This window comes from Oryctolagus cuniculus, chromosome X (genome assembly GCF_964237555.1).
Source record: "Oryctolagus cuniculus chromosome X, mOryCun1.1, whole genome shotgun sequence".
Classification (NCBI taxonomy): Eukaryota; Metazoa; Chordata; class Mammalia; order Lagomorpha; family Leporidae; genus Oryctolagus; species Oryctolagus cuniculus.
Genome location: NC_091453.1, coordinates 70,416,677 through 70,433,853, shown reverse-complemented (window position 1 = coordinate 70,433,853; position 17,177 = coordinate 70,416,677). Strand labels below are relative to the sequence as shown.

General features: G+C 37.6%; 1 pseudogene; it reads right to left on the bottom strand.

The window, feature by feature from the left end:
- Window positions 1–14,377: 14,377 nt before the first annotated feature.
- Window positions 14,378–15,066, bottom strand: LOC103351947 (RNA ligase 1 pseudogene; annotated as a pseudogene).
- Window positions 15,067–17,177: the final 2,111 nt, after the last annotated feature.

The window sequence follows — 17,177 nt, the reverse complement described above, 5'->3', positions numbered from 1 at the left end:
TCGTTTGAACAGATTTCATGTATTTCATAGGTACTATTCTAAGAAGATAACCATATTTCCTTCCCTCCCTGTTTCTCTCACTCAATCCCCCCTTCCTTTGTTTTTGTTTTTTAATTTTGCAAAACATAATTTCAGTCCACTCTATAATCACAGGCCTAATGCACCACTAACCATAATATTCAACAAATAAAAAATAGAAATATCACAGTTCTACAGGAGTATAAACAAGGACTAAAAATAACAATCAAGTATCAAGATGTCCATTTCATTCCTATATGTTTTTTTAGTATTCTAGATTAACTACTGCATAATACTTTTAAGATTTATCCATGCTCTTGAATTTGTCCTTTTTTATTGCTGAATAGTATTCACTACTGATATTGTTTTAAATAGCAAGCTATATACTTAAAAGTATTGATTCTAATTTTCTTTTATATCCTCATATTGACATTAGCATCATTGACAACTAGAAACTCTAACAACAATACTGCATGTGTTGATGCAGCAGCAAAGTGTAAGGAAGTAATCATTTTTCATTATTTTGATTTACATTAGCACCGTAATCTGTAAGTTCACTTGCTATAACATCTTGTCCATTGGACCAGGCTACATGAAGAGATGTATTTCCATAATTCATTAATAAAAACTCCAAGATCTAGAAGGTACTTAACTATGCTGAACATTCCACCAGTGGCTGCTGCATAAAAAGTAAGACTTCTTTGTTAAAAAAAATTATTCATTTGAAAGGCAGTGTGACAGAGAGAGAGGGAGAGACACAGACAGATTTTTTATCAGTAGCTCACAACCAAAATGGCCACAGGAACTAGGCTGGCTCAGGCTGAAGCCAGGAGTCAGGAACTGCATTCAGGTCTCCCACGTGTCTGGCAGGGTTCCAAGCACTAGGGTCATCTTCGCAGGCAGATTAACAGTGAGCTGGTTCAGAAGCAAAGCAGCTGCACACTCTGACATGGTACTGATACTATATATAGTACGGAATACTACTCAGCAATAAGAAAGAATGCAATCCTTTCTTTTGCAACAAAATGGATGTTACTAGAAGTCATTATACTTAATGAAATGAGTGAGTCTGAAAAAGACAAACACCACATATTTTCCCTGCTCTGTGGTAACTAGCAGAGTACCAGAAATGTAATGTGTAAGAGTGAAATGGACATTCTGAGATTCAATGATTGTTTACAGTCTTTGTCTATTCTGTTGAGGAACAGTGTTTTTTTTCTTCACACTATCCAATGAACTCTTTGCTTAGCATAGAATTAATCTTAAGAGTATAAAGTAAACTGAAAAAGTATATCACTGTAAAAATTAAGAGTGGGCAATTCACAATAGCTAAGACATGGAATCAACCTAAATGCCCATCAACAGAAGACTGGATAAAGAAATTATGGGATATGTACTCTATAGAATACTATACAGTGATTAAAAAAATGAAATCTGGTCATTTGCAACAAAATGGATGAATCTGGAAAACATCATGCTGAGTGAATTAAGCCAGTCCCAAAGGAGCAATTATCATATGTTCTTCCTGATCGGTGACAAGTAACTGAGCACCAAAAAGGAAACCTGTTGAAGTGAAATGGACACTATGAGAAACAATGACTTGGTCAGTCTTTGTCCTGACTGTCAAGGAACCACTTACTATTTTATTCCTTTTAGTATTTTTTTGTTCTAATTAATACCATTGGTTGAACTCTTTAATTAACACACAATTATTCTTAGTCATTTAAATTTAACTGAAAAGTGATCCCTGTTAAATATAAGAGTGGGAATAAGAGAGCAAGGAGATGTACAGTTAGGCACATGCTCAATCAGACTTACCCCTAATGGTAGAGTTAGAAACGTGCCCGAGGATTCCAAATCAATCCCAACAAGGTTGCATGTACCAATGCCATCTTACTAGTAAAAGTGAGTTTCAGTTCATAAGTGATCATAATGATAGGATTAAGTGTCAAAAGGATAGCATAAAAAAGACTAATGTCTGCTAATACTAATGGATAGAATTAAAAAGGAGAGAACAGTCCAACATGGGAAGCGGGATACACAGCAGACAGGATGGCAAATGTAGTAAACAGCATTCTGGCCTCAGAATCAGCCCTTAAGGCATTCGGATCCAGCTGAAAAGCCCATGAGAGTATTTCAGGCATGGAAAGCCAAGACACTCTGGAAAAAAAAGGACCTAAATGAAAGATCTCTGTGAGTGAGATCCCGGCGGAAAGAACGGGCCATCAAAGAAGGAGGTACCTTTCTCTGAAGGGAGGAGAGAACTTCCACTTTGACTATGACCTTGTCTAAATAAGATTGGAGTCAGCGAACTCAAGAGGCTTCCATAGCCTTGGCAGCTCATGGCAAGAGCCTCGGGTGATTACTGACATCATAAATAAGAGTGTCAATTGTTAAATCAACAACAGCAGTTACTGTGCACTTACTTCCCATGTAGGATCTCTGTCCTTAATGTGTTGTACTATGTGAATTAACGGTATGACTAGTACTCAAACAGTACTTTATACTTTGTGTTTCTGTGTGCGTGCAAACTGTTCAAATATTGGCTTAGTATATACTAAGTTTATCTTCTGTATATAAAGATAATTGAAAATAAATCTTGATGAAGAATGGGATGGGAGAGGGAGTGGGAGATGGGATGGTTGTGGGTGGGAGGGAGGTTATGGGGGAAAAAGCTGCTATAATCCAAATGTTGTACTTTGGAAATTTATATTTATTAAATAAAAGTTTAAAAAAATAAAAATAAAACAAAAAAATTAAGACTGGGAATAAGAGAGGGAGAAGGAAAAAGGGTGGGAGCATGCGCAGGAGGGAGGATAGGGTAGGAAGTTACCACTATGTTCCTAAATCTGTATATATGAAATACATGAAATTTGTTTACCTTAAATAAAATTTTAAAAATAAAATTTTTAAAAAAGATCTAAAATGTCTTCCATCTGCTGAGTTCACTCCCCAGTTGACCGCAATGGCTGGAGTTGCAATGATCTGAAGCCAGGAGCCAGGAGCTTCCTCCGGTTCTTCCCACAGGGGTGCAGGGGCCCAAGGACTTGGGCCATCTTCTACTGCTTTCCCAGGCCATAGCAGAGAGCTGGATCGGAAGTGGAGCAGCCGGGACTTGAACTGGCACCCATATAGATGCTGGCACTGCAGACTGTGGCTTTATCCACTAGGCCACAGTACCAGTCCCAAGTTTTGAGGTATTTTTACTTTACTTTATAATCAAAGGCTCAATGTGCCACTAAATAAAGAGTTCAACAAGCAAAAAGTGGCCACTGTTCAGCAAGAATATAGAGAAGGGGTGTAAACAATAACCAAATAAAAAAATGAATATTTCACTCATATACAGTAAATTTTTGTTAGATTTATTTTATTGATTTGAAAGACAATGTTACAGAGAAAGGTAGACACAGATAGAGAGGTCTTCCATCTGCTGGTTCACTCCCCAAATGCCGCAATGGCCAGAGCTAAGCCAATCCGAAGCCAAGAGCCAGGAGCTTCTTCCAGGTCTCCCTCATGGGTGCAGGGACCCAAGGATTTGGACCATCTTCTGCTGCTTTCCCAGACACATAAGCAGGGAGCTGGATTGGACATGGAGCAGCTGGGACTCGAACTGGTGTCCATATGGAATTCTGGTGCTGCAGGCCTGGGCTGTAACCTGCTGTGCATAGTACCTGCCCCTACAGTAAATTTTTGTACTCTATATATTAACTACCACAAATCAGATAAAACATGATATTTGTCAGCTCAATTCACAACAGCTAAGATATGGAATCAACCCGGTATCTATCAACTGATGTCTAGGTAAACAAAATGCAATATATACACACAATGGGATATTACTGAGCCATAAAATAGAATGAAATCCTGACTATTGCAACAAAATGCAAGCAAACAGGAGATCATTATGCTTAATGAAATACGTCAGACCCAAAAATAGACTGTGTAATCTTTTGAGACAGGCTTATTCCACTAAGTATAATGTCCTTGAGGTCCATTCAGTTTATTCTATATTTTGCTAGTTTGTTTTTTTAATTTATGAGTATTACTTCATTGTGTGGCTATACCAGAGTTGGATTCATCATGTACCCATTGAAAGACAATTGGATGGTTTCCAGTATTTTGATATTATAAATAACATTTCTACAAACATTAATATAGAGGTTTGGGAATGAACATAAATTTTCATTTCTCTGAGTTAAATGACAAAAATGACATTAATAGTTTATATGGTAAGAGGAGACTCAGTTTTTAAGACATAATGAGATTATTTTACATAGGGATTGAATTTTTTTACATTTTCTCTGTCAAAATATGAAAGACCCAATTTGTCTAAATCCTTGTCAGTTTTAGCATTGTCATTATTTTAAAAAAATTTAGCTGTTTCAGTAAGTATTTATTTACAGACCTCATTCTGACTTTAGTTGAATACCACCGATGGCTAATAATGTTGAACTTTTCTGCTCATGTTTTTAATCATATCTTAATGGAATTGCTTATTTTCTACTGTTGTGTTTTGAGACTTATTTGTATTTTCTAATATAGATCTTTGTCCAATAAATAGTTTAGAGATATTTTCTCCCACTTTACAGATTAACTTTTCATCCTCTTAACAAGGTCTATTACAGTGCCAAAACTGTCACTTTTTATAAAGCCCAATTTATACAGTTCTTTTTTGTTTGTTTGTTTGTTTTCTGGACCATGCTTTTGGTGTCATCTCTAAAAACAATTGACCCTGTCCTATGTCTGGAAGAATTGCTAATCCAATCTTCTGAAAGTTTTGCAGATTTATGTTATACAGTTAAATTCATAATTTTCCACCATGTTAGATCATGGTTCAACTTTTGTCTGTGCATGTTCAATTATTAGAGTCAAATGTTGAAGACTACTCATCCTCCACTGAATTGCTTTGGGAAGAATCAGTTGGACATCTTTGTGTGAATACTTTTTCTAAATTCTCTATTTGTTTCATTGTTTGATATATCTATCCTTACACCAATTCACAAGCTCTTGGCTATTGAGAGTATACAATAATTGTTAATACAGTGTAGAATGATTTCTACAATGTTATTCTTCTTTTTCAAAGTTGATGTAGCTATTCTAATTATTTTTTCTTTCTATATAATTATCAGACCAAGCCTGTGTATATCTATAAAAAATTCCTACCAGGGTTTTGATAGGAATTGCATTAAACTTGTAGGACAATTTTGGGGCAGAAGTGACATCTTTGAGTCTTCCAATCCCTGAACAAAATTTGACCATTTATTTATATATGTTCCTTGATTTCTTTCACCAATATTAAAAATATTCAACCTACAGATGTTGTATTTATTTTGTTAGAGTTATGGATAGGTATTTCACTTGGGAAAGTAATTGTTATTTTTTAACTTTTATTTAATAAATATAAATTTCCAAAGTACAGCTTATGGATTATAGTGGCTTTTTCCCCCCCATAACTTCCCTCCCACCCGCAACTATCCCATCTCCCGCTCCCTCTCCCATCCCATTCACATCAAGATTCATTTTCAATTATCTTTATGTACAAAAGATCAATTTCGTATATATTAAGTAAAGATTTCAATAGTTTGCACGCACACAGAAACACAAAGTGTAAAGTACTGTTTGAGTACTAGTTATAGCATTACTTCACATAGTACAACACATTAAGAACAGAGATCCTCCATGAGGAGTAAATGCACAGTGACTCCTGTTGTTGACTTAACAAATTGACACTCTTGTTTATGGCATCAGTAATCACCCTAGGCTCTTGTCATGAGTTGCTATGGAAGGCTATGGAAGCCTCTTGAGTTCGCTGACTCCGATCTTATTTAGACAAGGTCATAGTCAAAGTGGAAGTTCTCTCCTCCCTTCAGAGAAAGGTACCTCCGGGAAAGTAACTGTTAAGTGTCTTATTTTAATTTTTGGTTTCCATATACTCATTTAGTATATGTAAATACAGTTGCTATTTGATTCTGGTCTTGCAACTTGGCTGAAATCACTTATTCTAGATATTTGGAAGATTTCTTGGGATTTTCTACATAGATAAGAATATCAACTGGAAATAGGGCATAAATATTAAATGTAAATGTCTGTATTTAAATGTACTTAAATTTAAATGTCTATTTAATTTTCTTACTGCACTGGCTAGGACTACTAATATCATGTTGAATAACAGTCATTAGAACAGACATGTTTCTCTTTATTTTTTGTCATAAGATTTATTACTTATTTGAAAGAGAGAGGGACAGAGAGAGAGAGAGAGAGAGAGAGAGAAAATCTTCTATCTGCTGTTTCACTTCCCAGATAGCCAAAACAGCCAGGACTAGGCCAAGTCAAAGCAAGGAGCCAAGAACCTCCTCCAAGTCTCCCACATGGATAGCAGGGGCCCAAATATTTCAGCCATCTTCTACTGCTTTTCCCAGGCCTTTAGCAGGGAGCTGGATCAGAAGTGGAGGAGCCAGGACACAAACCCATATGGGAGTCTAGCACTGCAGATGGTAACTTTACCTGCTACACCACAATACTGGCCCTTGGACATATTTTTCTTTGTCCATGCTTTTAATGGAATACATTCAGTCTTACCAATAATGTGATGTTAACTGTAGCTTTTTTGTAAATGCTCTTTACCAAGATGAGGAATTTTCTGTGAATTCTCTACTTGCTAATAGGTTTATTTTAATCACAGATGAATATTAAATTTTATCAAAGACCTTTTCTCCATCCATTCAAATTATATTATTTTTTCCATTAACTGTTGACATGGTTGGCTGACTTTGGAATAGTAAACTATCATTGCATTCCTGAAATAAATCTCATCATGAAGCCATCTGGGTCTGGAGATTCTTTTTTGAGATTTTAAATTCCAAATCAATTTTAAAAAGATCTTTAGTTTTTTGAAAGGCAAAGTTATAGGGAGAAAGGGAGAGATACAGAGAGATCTTCTGTCTGCTGGTTCACTCCCCACATGGCTGCAATGGTAGGGGGTTAGCCATGCCAAAGCCAGGAGCCTAGAACTGCATCTGGATCTCCTGCATGAATATCAGGAGCCCAAACTCTCGGGCCATCCCCTGGTGCACTCCCAGATGCATTAGCACGGAGCAGGAACGGCAGCAAACTAGAACTCATATAGGATGCTGCCATTGCAGGTGGTGGCTTGCGCCACTGTGCCACAACACCAGTCCCAGATTCAATGTCTTAATTTTTTTTAAATTTTAAAAATGTATGTATTTTATTGATTTGAAAGGAAGAAAGCAAAGTGAGAGTGAGCGTGAGGTTGAGGGCGAGAGTGAGAGCGCGCGAGAGAGAAATCTACTATCTGCTGATTTGCTTTACAAATACCCACAACAGTCAGGGCTGATGACAAGAGCACAGAATTCAATTTAAGTCTCCAACATGAGTGGCGAGGACTCGGCCAGCATCTGTTACTTCCCAGAGTGTGAATTAGCAGGAAGCTGAAATCAGATACAGAGCGAGGACTCATACCCAGGCACTCCAACATGGCATGTGGGTATCCCAAATATGGAGGGTTGCCCGGGGCACCTGGTTGACTGGGAAAGTCCCTAGCTAAAGGTTGTTCAAACTCCCTAGCTCTGCCCAGAATGGCAAATTACCTACTGGGAAGACCCATTGGACCACAAGAAAACTCATCCTGTGAAGAGACTGCAATTAGAAGTATGCCTCTCAGATTATAGTTCAGGTGGCAGCAGCATGGAACCTCTGGATGTCCTGCCTGCCCACTGCTCTCTTGCAGCATGTTCAATAAATCTAACTCTTCTCACTCCACCTGACAGCTCTGGTGAATTATTTTACCTGCTGTGATGACAGCCTCAATCAGACACTTTCCACAACACCAAGCAGTGTCTTCATAGCTGCGCCACATGTTGGCCCCCATTAATTTTATTGTTAGGACTATTACAATTCTCTATTTCTTATTGTCTGAATGTTGTTAGCTTTGGTGCTTGGGGAATTCGTATATATTGGAGGCACTGTGTCACAGTGGGTTAAGCTGCCTCCTGCAGCATCAGCATCCCATATGGGGGTGGGTTCAAGTTCAGGCTTTTCCATTTTCAATCCTGCTCCTTGCTAATGTGGTACTTGGACCCCTGCACCCATGTGGGAGACCTGGATGGAGTTCCTGACTCCCGGTTGGGCCTGGCCCAGCTCTGACTGTTGCAGCTATTTGGGGAGTGAACCAGTAGATGAAAGATTCTCTCTGTATCTCTATTTCACTCTATAACTCTACCTTTCAAATAAATAAATAAATCTTTAAAAAAAGAATTGATTTATCTATTCTATGCTTGTAAAGCAAAATCAAAATGCCAATAATTGTGTACTCATTTTTTAATATCATTGGAATCACATGTATCATTCATGATATTGGTAATTCATGTCTTCTTTCCTCTTATCATTTCTTCTACAGTATTTTGTCATTATTGGTTTCTTGGTCTTTTTAAAGAATCCTTTGATGGGGCTGGTGCTGTGGTGTAGTGGGGTAAAGCCATCGTCTGCAGTGCCAGCATCCCATATGGGAGCTGGTTCGAGTCCCAGCTGCTCCATTTATGATCTAGCTCTGCTATGGCCTGGGAAAGCGGTAGAAGATGGCCCAAGTCCTTGGGCCCCAGCACCCATGTGGGAGACCCGGAAGAAACTCCTGGCTCCTGGCTTCGGATAGGCGCAGCTCCAGCCGTTGCGGCCATCTGGGGAGTGAACCAATGGATGGAAGACCTCTCTCTCTGTCTCTACCTCCGCCTCTCTGTAACTTTGTCTTTCAAATAAATAAATAAATAAATTTTAAAAATAGAAAATCCCTGATAAGAATTGATTTTCTCTTTTGATTTCAGCTTGTGTCTTTATAATATTCTTCTTTTGGATTTCTACTTTTATTTTTAATAGATAAATAATAATTGTATGTATTTATATGGTACAATGTAATGCTTTGATGTATGTTTTCAATTTTTAATAAAGCTAATTAACAGAGGCTGGTGTTGTGCATTAGGCCACAGGTTGCAAACCTGGTATCCCAAATGGGAATGCCCTTTTGAGTCCCGGTTATTCCACTTCTGATCCAGCTTATTGCTTATGTGCCTGTGAAGTCAACAGATGATGGCCCAAGTCCTCAGCCCCTACCACCCATGTGGGAGGCCTGGATGGAATTTCTGGCTCTGACCTTCCATCTGGCTCATCCCTGCCTATTGTAGCTATTTAGGGTGTTAACTAGAGGATCTAAGATCTCCCTTTCTCTCTGCCTCTCTCTCCCTCTTCTTTTCCTTCTTCTTCTTCTTCTTTCCCTTCTTCTTCTTCTTCTTTTCTCTCTCTCTCTCTCTGTATCTATCTATATCTATATATAGCTATCTCTATCTCTATCTCCAACAAATACATCTTTTAAAAAAGCTAATTAACATATCATCATCTCATATGAAAGAATTACAATTATTTTCATTTTTTCAGCACTTGAAAAACATGCCATTCCTTTTTGGTCTCCATTGCTCACTATGAGAAATCTATTGTTACTTGAATTATTGTTTCCCTGTATGCAATGCATCATTTCTCTACAGCTGCTTTCGGGTTTTGTGGGTTTTTTTATTTTTATTTTTCAGAAGTTAGAATATGCTACATCTTGGCACACATTTCTTTTCCTTTACACCTTTTGACAAATTATAAAAGTTTTCAACCACTATTCATTCAAATTATTTCCTTCTTCTTTCTGATGACATCATGTCTATAGCTTTTATTAGTGTCCCAATATTCCTAAACTTGTTAGTTAGTTTTTCATCTATTTTCTTTCTGTTGTTCTTATTTGGTCAGTTCTTTTGATATGTCTATTGCTTTGTCATTCTTCTGTTGGCTCCGATCTATTATTCAGCCACTGAAAAAGCAGTTTTATTTCAACTGTTATATTTACTTTTTTTTAAACATTTTATCTTTCTTTTTTTTTTAAATTAATTTATTTATTTTATTTATTTATTTTTTTTGACAGGCAGAGTGGACAGTGAGAGAGAGACAGAGAGAAAGGTCTTCCTTTTGCCGTTGGTTCACCCTCCAATGGCCGCCGCGGCCGGCGCGCTGCGGCCGGTGCACCGCGCCGATCCGGTGGCAGGAGCCAGGAGCCAGGTGCTTTTCCTGGTCTCCCATGGGGTGCAGGGCCCAAGCACCTGGGCCATCCTCCACTGCACTCCCTGGCCACAGCAGAGAGCTGGCCTGGAAGAGGGGCAACCGGGACAGAATCCGGCGCCCCGACCGGGACTAGAACCCGGTGTGCCGGCGCCGCTAGGCGGAGGATTAGCCTAGTGAGCCGCAGCGCCGACCGTTATATTTACTTTTTAATTCTGATTTAATTTATTTGATAGCTTCAATTTCTTTATTCATATTTTCTATTTTCCATTTGTTTCTTGAGTCATAATAATTGTTCATTAAAACAAATTTATTGGGGTTGGCGCTGTGGTGCAGCGGGTTAACGTCCTGGTCTGAAGCGCCAGCATCCCATATGTGCGCCGTTTCAAGACCTGGCTGCTCCGCTTCCCATCCAGTTCTCTGCTATGGCCTGGGAAAGCAGTAGAAGATGACCCAAGTCCTTGGGCCCCTGCACCTGCGTGGGAGACCCGGAGGAAGCTCCTGGCTCCTGGCTTCAGATTGGCGCAGCTCCGGTCATTGCGGCTAATTGGGGAGTGAACCAGTGGATGGAAGACCTCTCTCTCTCTCTGCATCTCCTCTCTCTGTGTAACTCTGACTTTCAAATAAATAAATAAATCTTAAAAATATTTATTATTAATGCCCTAAAGTGCCTGTCAAGAATAGGCATTTGGTGTATTGGTTGGAATGCTGAGTTGGGATGCCAGCATCCCACATTGGGTTTGAGGTCCAGGCTCCGGAATCTGATTCCAGCTATCTGTTAATGAGAATTGTGGGAGGCGGCAGGTAATGGCCCAGAGTAGTTGTGTCCAGTGACCCTGCCACCCATATGAGAGGCCTATATTGAGTTCCTGACTCCTATCAGCCTGGCCCAGCCCTGACTGTGGTGGGCATTTGGGAAGTGAAACAGTAGATGGGAGTGTGCTCGTTCTCTCTCTCTCTCTCTCTCTCACTGTCTCTTAAAAAATAATGAAATATCTTTCAGATAATTCCAACATTGAGTCGTCTCAATTTGAAAACTGTGTTGTCTTCTCTCATTCAAATTCTATTGTCATGTGTCTTAGTATAAGTTTTTAAAATTTTATTGGGGACATTTTGGATAATAAATCATAAAATTCTGGATCCTATGTAATCTTCCTTGTTAGCTATTACCCTGTTTAGGTATAGCATACAGATGGGGGTAGATGTTCAGTCCATTGTGGCCAAAGGGGGACATTGACTTGCAGTACCTTCTTGCTAATGAGTGATAGTACTATTTGAGCACTTCTTTCTGTCCTAATAATACCTTCCAAGGAAAAATGAGACACGAACTTTCACTACCTCATTGCAACTGCATTTAGCAAGAAGTTCAGCTCCTCTGCTGCCATGGGGGGTGTGGGTAGAGTGAGACAGAAAAAAATATTACAGTGCTAGCACCCTAATATTAGATTTATAGCCTCTGGAACTGTGAGAAAATAAATGTTTAAGTAACCCAGACTATGAAATTTTGTTATAGCAGCCCAAGCAGAGTAAAATGTATTAGATGTATTTAACTAAAGGGAGTTTAAGAAAGAATAGAATCATATCTAGATAATTTTGCAAAACTGAAGAAAGACATACATCCTCAAATTGAAAAAGGACACTGATTCATGAATAAAATGAAGACAAATAGATATAAACCGGAACACATTTAATGAATTCAGTGGAAGACAGGAAAAAAAAGAAAAGAAAAACAATGGAAAAACATAAATAAAAAAATACAGAATGAGATGGATGAAAAAATCCAAAAGTGTCAGTAATCATAATAAATATAAATGGAAACACTTTTATATAAGAGAATAAATAATAGACACTAAGTGTCGTGTCATTACTATTACCAGAGATTTTGTATAAATTGACACGTGGATTCCAGGCAAGAAAAAAATATAGGTTGAATTTCTGAGTTGGCCAAAGAAATCATTCAAGAAAGCCTGATTACTCCACTGCGTTTTTTTTCTTTTTTGAAGAGTGAATTTATTTTTTAATTGTAGCAAATATAGCTCACTACTTTATACTTTCTTAAGTATTGGGGACAATGTCTTTGACTTCCTTCTTAGGCATCTTCTCTTAAGGTCATAGTTTCCCTGAAAAATTTGCTAGGCTTTATACATTTTAGGGCAATGTAAATGAACAAAACAGTATGGATGTAGTAATAGAATGGCAAGTAATGACTGGGCATTCTAAATAATGATTAAAGCTCAAATTAGTTGTCTTCACCAGATGCCTAACTCAGCCAGTCAGAAGTCCCAGGATTTCCTGATCATAAATATATTTATAAAAAGTTGATGATACTTGTTAAAAAATAGATACTTTAAAGGAACTGTAATGAAACCTAAACTAAAAATTCTCAACCACAACAATATCCGTGTTGTGAATAATTAAAGATTTTTTCATTTCCTCATTGAGTATCTGAAAGTAATCTGAAAGATTAAATGCCACCATAATCTAAAACCTGAAAAATTTTTAGTCATAGACTAGCATAACTTACAGATCACTTATTTTATTTATATTGTACAGTGAAACCTTATTAACAATCTTAAGAAAATACCTCTGCCTTTATAACCATAACTGCATATTCAGATTACATTGGCTTTCATGTTTTTAATTAGATGTATTTAGTTGAAACCAAAAACTGTATTCATGTATATGACTTTTAAAGATAATATGTTTCTATTAGGAAGAAATAAAAAAGCTGAAAAAAGAACTGGAAATTTTTGATCCATTTTTTAAAGAAATTGAAGATTTGAAGTATAATTACAAGGAAGAAGTGAAAAAAAAATTCTCTTAGAAGAAACGTTAATAAAAAGTTTCTGAGCAATTTGGTAGTGAATTAACAAGCCCTGTTACTTGTTATGAACAGTTTGAAAATGAAGATGGAAGTCCTGATAATTTTCCTATCTATTAAGAACCATCAGTAGCCGGCGCCGTGGCTCAATAGGCTAATCCTCCACCTTGCGGCGCCGGCACACCGGGTTCTAGTCCCGGTTGGGGCGCCGGATTCTGTCCCGGTTGCCCCTCTTCCAGGCCAGCTCTCTGCTATGGCCAGGGAGTGCAGTGGAGGATGGCCCAGGTGCTTGGGCCCTGCACCCCATGGGAGACCAGGAAAAGCACCTGGCTCCTGGCTCCTGCCAGGATCAGCGCGGTGCGCCGGCTGCAGCGGCGGCCATTGGAGGGTGAACCAACGGCAAAAAGGAAGACCTTTCTCTCTCTGTCTCTCTCTCTCACTGTCCACTCTGCCTGTCAAAAAAAAAAAAAAAAAAAAAAAAAAAAAAAAAAGAACCATCAGTAACTGCAGTTTTATTTATTAACTTTACAAGTTAAAATTCTGTAGATTAAGCAAATTTCAACTGAAATATTCCCTCCTCTTTACACTTTATCTTTACAAAGGTAAATTAGAATTTTTAGTAAATAAAGTTCTATGGAATACTTATTATAAAAATATAGTTTGAAGACTTTCAGGTTATTTTAAACAGAAAAAAGCTATGGTAAAATGGTTTCTCTACGTTCATTAAAGAGTATGAAGATAAACTAGAACAATTTTAACATTTAAAATGACGGTTTTGTATATATATGTAAAGATTCTCAAATCCTGTTAATTCTTGTCCTTAAATTATCACCCAGCTACAGTGGAAAGAATTTTTCCTTTGTATATGCTTGGGAGCTTACTGTTACTTATATTTTTTGTCTGGGGTTAAAATTTATTGATGCCAAATAAAATTTTGAATAAGCATTTCCATCTGGAAAATTCTCTTCAAATATTAGAAGACATATTGATGTTTCATGGTATTTTTTTTTTGACAGGCAGAGTTCGACAGTGAGAGAGAGAGACAGAGAGAAAGGTCTTCCTTTTTTCGTTGGTTCACCCCCAAAATGGCCGCTACGGCCGGCGCACCGCGCTGATCCCAAGCCAGGAGTCAGGAGCCAGGTGCTTCCTCCTGGTCTCCCATGCGGGTGCAGGCCCAAGCACTTGAGCCATCCTCCACTGCCTTCCTGGGCCACAGCAGAGAGCTGGACTGGAAGAGGAGAAACCGGGACAGAACTGGAGCCCCAACCGGGACTAGAACCCGGGGTGCTGGTGCTGCAGGCAGAGGATTAGCCAAGTGAGCCGCGGCGCTGGCCATTTCATGGCATTTTTACCTATTTGAATATAGCAGAATATTTAGAATTCAAATACAACAATAATGAAGCTAATTTTAATTGCATTTCATCATGGCATTTATACATCAAGTTTTAGATCTCTAAGCCTACCAAATTTCTGATTATCTATTTTTGAAAAGTGATTAAACAAACAGTATCAAAGGTACAGTCATATTTGTTCAAGTTCACGTTAATAACAACTGGTTTTGAATTTGTGTAAGTATCTAGAATTGGCCAGCATAAACCGAGATGATGACGATGGACCATATGGATTTCCATTAATATTTGTTCCTACAAGTTCCAGTGTTTGTTCTAAGAGATCTGCTAGTGGCACAACACTAATTTCCAAGAGTCCAGGATCTTCAGGGTGATGCTTTAATACCAAGGTAATTTCAAATTCATAGTTAACCACAGAGGAATGCCAGCAATACTGTTGTATTTTTGCTACTGGTATCCAGCCAGGAATGTGTCCATTTTCATCAGGCGCTGGATTCCCATTTAACTGTTCTATTCCTGGGAAGATGAAGCCTCAGTGAAAACTCGGTATCCAGCACTCTGGAACCGGTTTGAAGTCCTCCTCAATATTCCAAAAACTTCTTTTGAATTGTCTTTTGAATGTAGAAAATGTTTAAATCTTTTGTCAATTTGTTTGTTGTGTTTTCTATCAAGTCGAGTCCAAAAGTATGGCTGATCTTTCTAAGTAGTAACATAAAAACACGTTCCATCCACTTTTTCTGTTGGAATTGCACATTGGAATGGCCCCTGCATTCACATAGAGGATCCATAAGAAGCTCCTAGCTCCTGGCTTCCCATCAGCTCAGGTCTGGTCGTTGCGGCCATTTGGGGAGTCAACCAGCGGATGGAAGACCTCTCTGTCTCTCCCTCTCTCTACCTGTAATTCTGCCCCTCAAATAAATAAATAAATCTTTAAAAAAGAAAGTTGTAGAGAGATATTTATAGTACGATACCAAATATTTTAAAATAACCACATATATAATATTGGGTGAAACCATATGAAATTGTCAGCATTTTGACTACTAAAATCTTGATTTATAAACTAATAGAATAAAATTCTGAGAGGTTACACATCACATTGATACAGCAGTTAGCTTGGAGGAGTACAAGAAGGACAGAACTTTTGGATGGTAGTCAGAGAGGATTATAGAATTATAAATAAAATGTTAATATTTTACAAGCAGAACACACATCAGTATATTACTTTGTAGTTATCAATTGCTTTTATATATTACCAAATTATGTTAATTGAATATTATCTATAATCCCATTGTAGGAAAGCATTGATGTGTTTTTACATTGCTCTGTTGGCCTCCACCTAGCAGAGAAGATCTTTTGTGACTGAATATCTTTACCTAAGTGTCTACTTCCAACTGGGCTTTGATCTGTCCTTCCAACTGAAATTACACAGAACCTATCGTCACAGCTGGATGATATTTACCAGGTGAATACAATAGAAATAAAAGTTATTGAGCATCATTCAATCCTTTTTGTTGAAAGTTGCAGTAATGTTCCATATAGCCTAGAAAAGTTTTCACATTAGTGGAGAGAAGTTTTCACTGAGGCTTCATCTTCCCAAGTTGAGAAAAATTTAGTATCCATTCCAAATTGCTGCTGGGGTGAGAAGGAAGTGAACTGCAGAGTGAGCTGTCAGCAACTCCCCGGGATCTGAAGGAGCCCAACACGTGCTTTCCACATTCTGACCTGTGCTGTCAATCACCATTCACCAATAGCCCATTCTTCTTATACAATTATCATCTGTTCTCCAGACATCAACATTTGGATATAATTTTTGCAGGCTGTCATTTATCATTATTTTGGGGATAAAGAGACAGTAAAGCATTCTTTAGAGTGGATATTTCCTCTGCAATTCTATATATTCTGGGCATACACAGAAGAAAGTTTCTTCCTTTTTATTTACACTTTTGCAACAGAAATACTAACAGTCTTTCAGAGAGAAAACTGTTAATTGAGAGACCTCAGCTTCCATTCTAGGCAGGTTTTGACTTATAATGATAGACCACATAAGGCACATCAGTCTGTTAGTTCAAGCAAACAATAAACAAGGATAAGAACAAACATGGCACTCTATTATTTAAATAATTTGTTCAAATATATATAAGAATTCCCCTGCATTAAATTGTAATCATTGGTTTAATTCATATCAACTGACCTGACAAGCCTATAAAGTGTTATCCCTTCTTTTTAGCAAATCTTTTTTCTGATTTCTGATTTTTTTTTCTATAAATTATCAGGCATGATCTCAATTTAATGCTGTAGCCAAATTTGTTTTCTCTTTTTTTAAAAAAATAGGTTTGCTTTCAATCACCAAGGTCCATTGATTTTTTTTTTCACTTGTAAGAAAATTAAGATTCCCTGTGTTAACTTTGTAAAGAAATTTCTTTATTTATGTAATGGTATACAGAATTAGGAAATGATGGGAATTGTTTTAAATAATCTAATTACTTCTATATTTATTTGTGCTCTCATAGTAAAATATGCTGCCTTATTACCCCTGGTAGTCTTTTCATTCTTTCTTGATCCTCATTTACACTATCATGAAGACATTTATTTATATGATATTTTTCCAGACATTAGGTCAGAAATGGAAAGATTCACAAAAGGAAACCTTGGAGCGGAATCTCAATCATAGAGCCTCATTACATTAGAGAAGGAAGGGAATGTAGAAATTACTCCCGTATTTTATAGATAAGGATTCTGTTGTTTAAAGAAGGTGATTCACTTAACCAAGAGCACAACAAGTTAATGGCAAAGCTGAGGCTGGAACTTGGGTCTTCTAATTTGTACACTAGTTTATTTATACTACATAAAACAAGGAAAGATTTATAGGAAAAGGCAAAGGA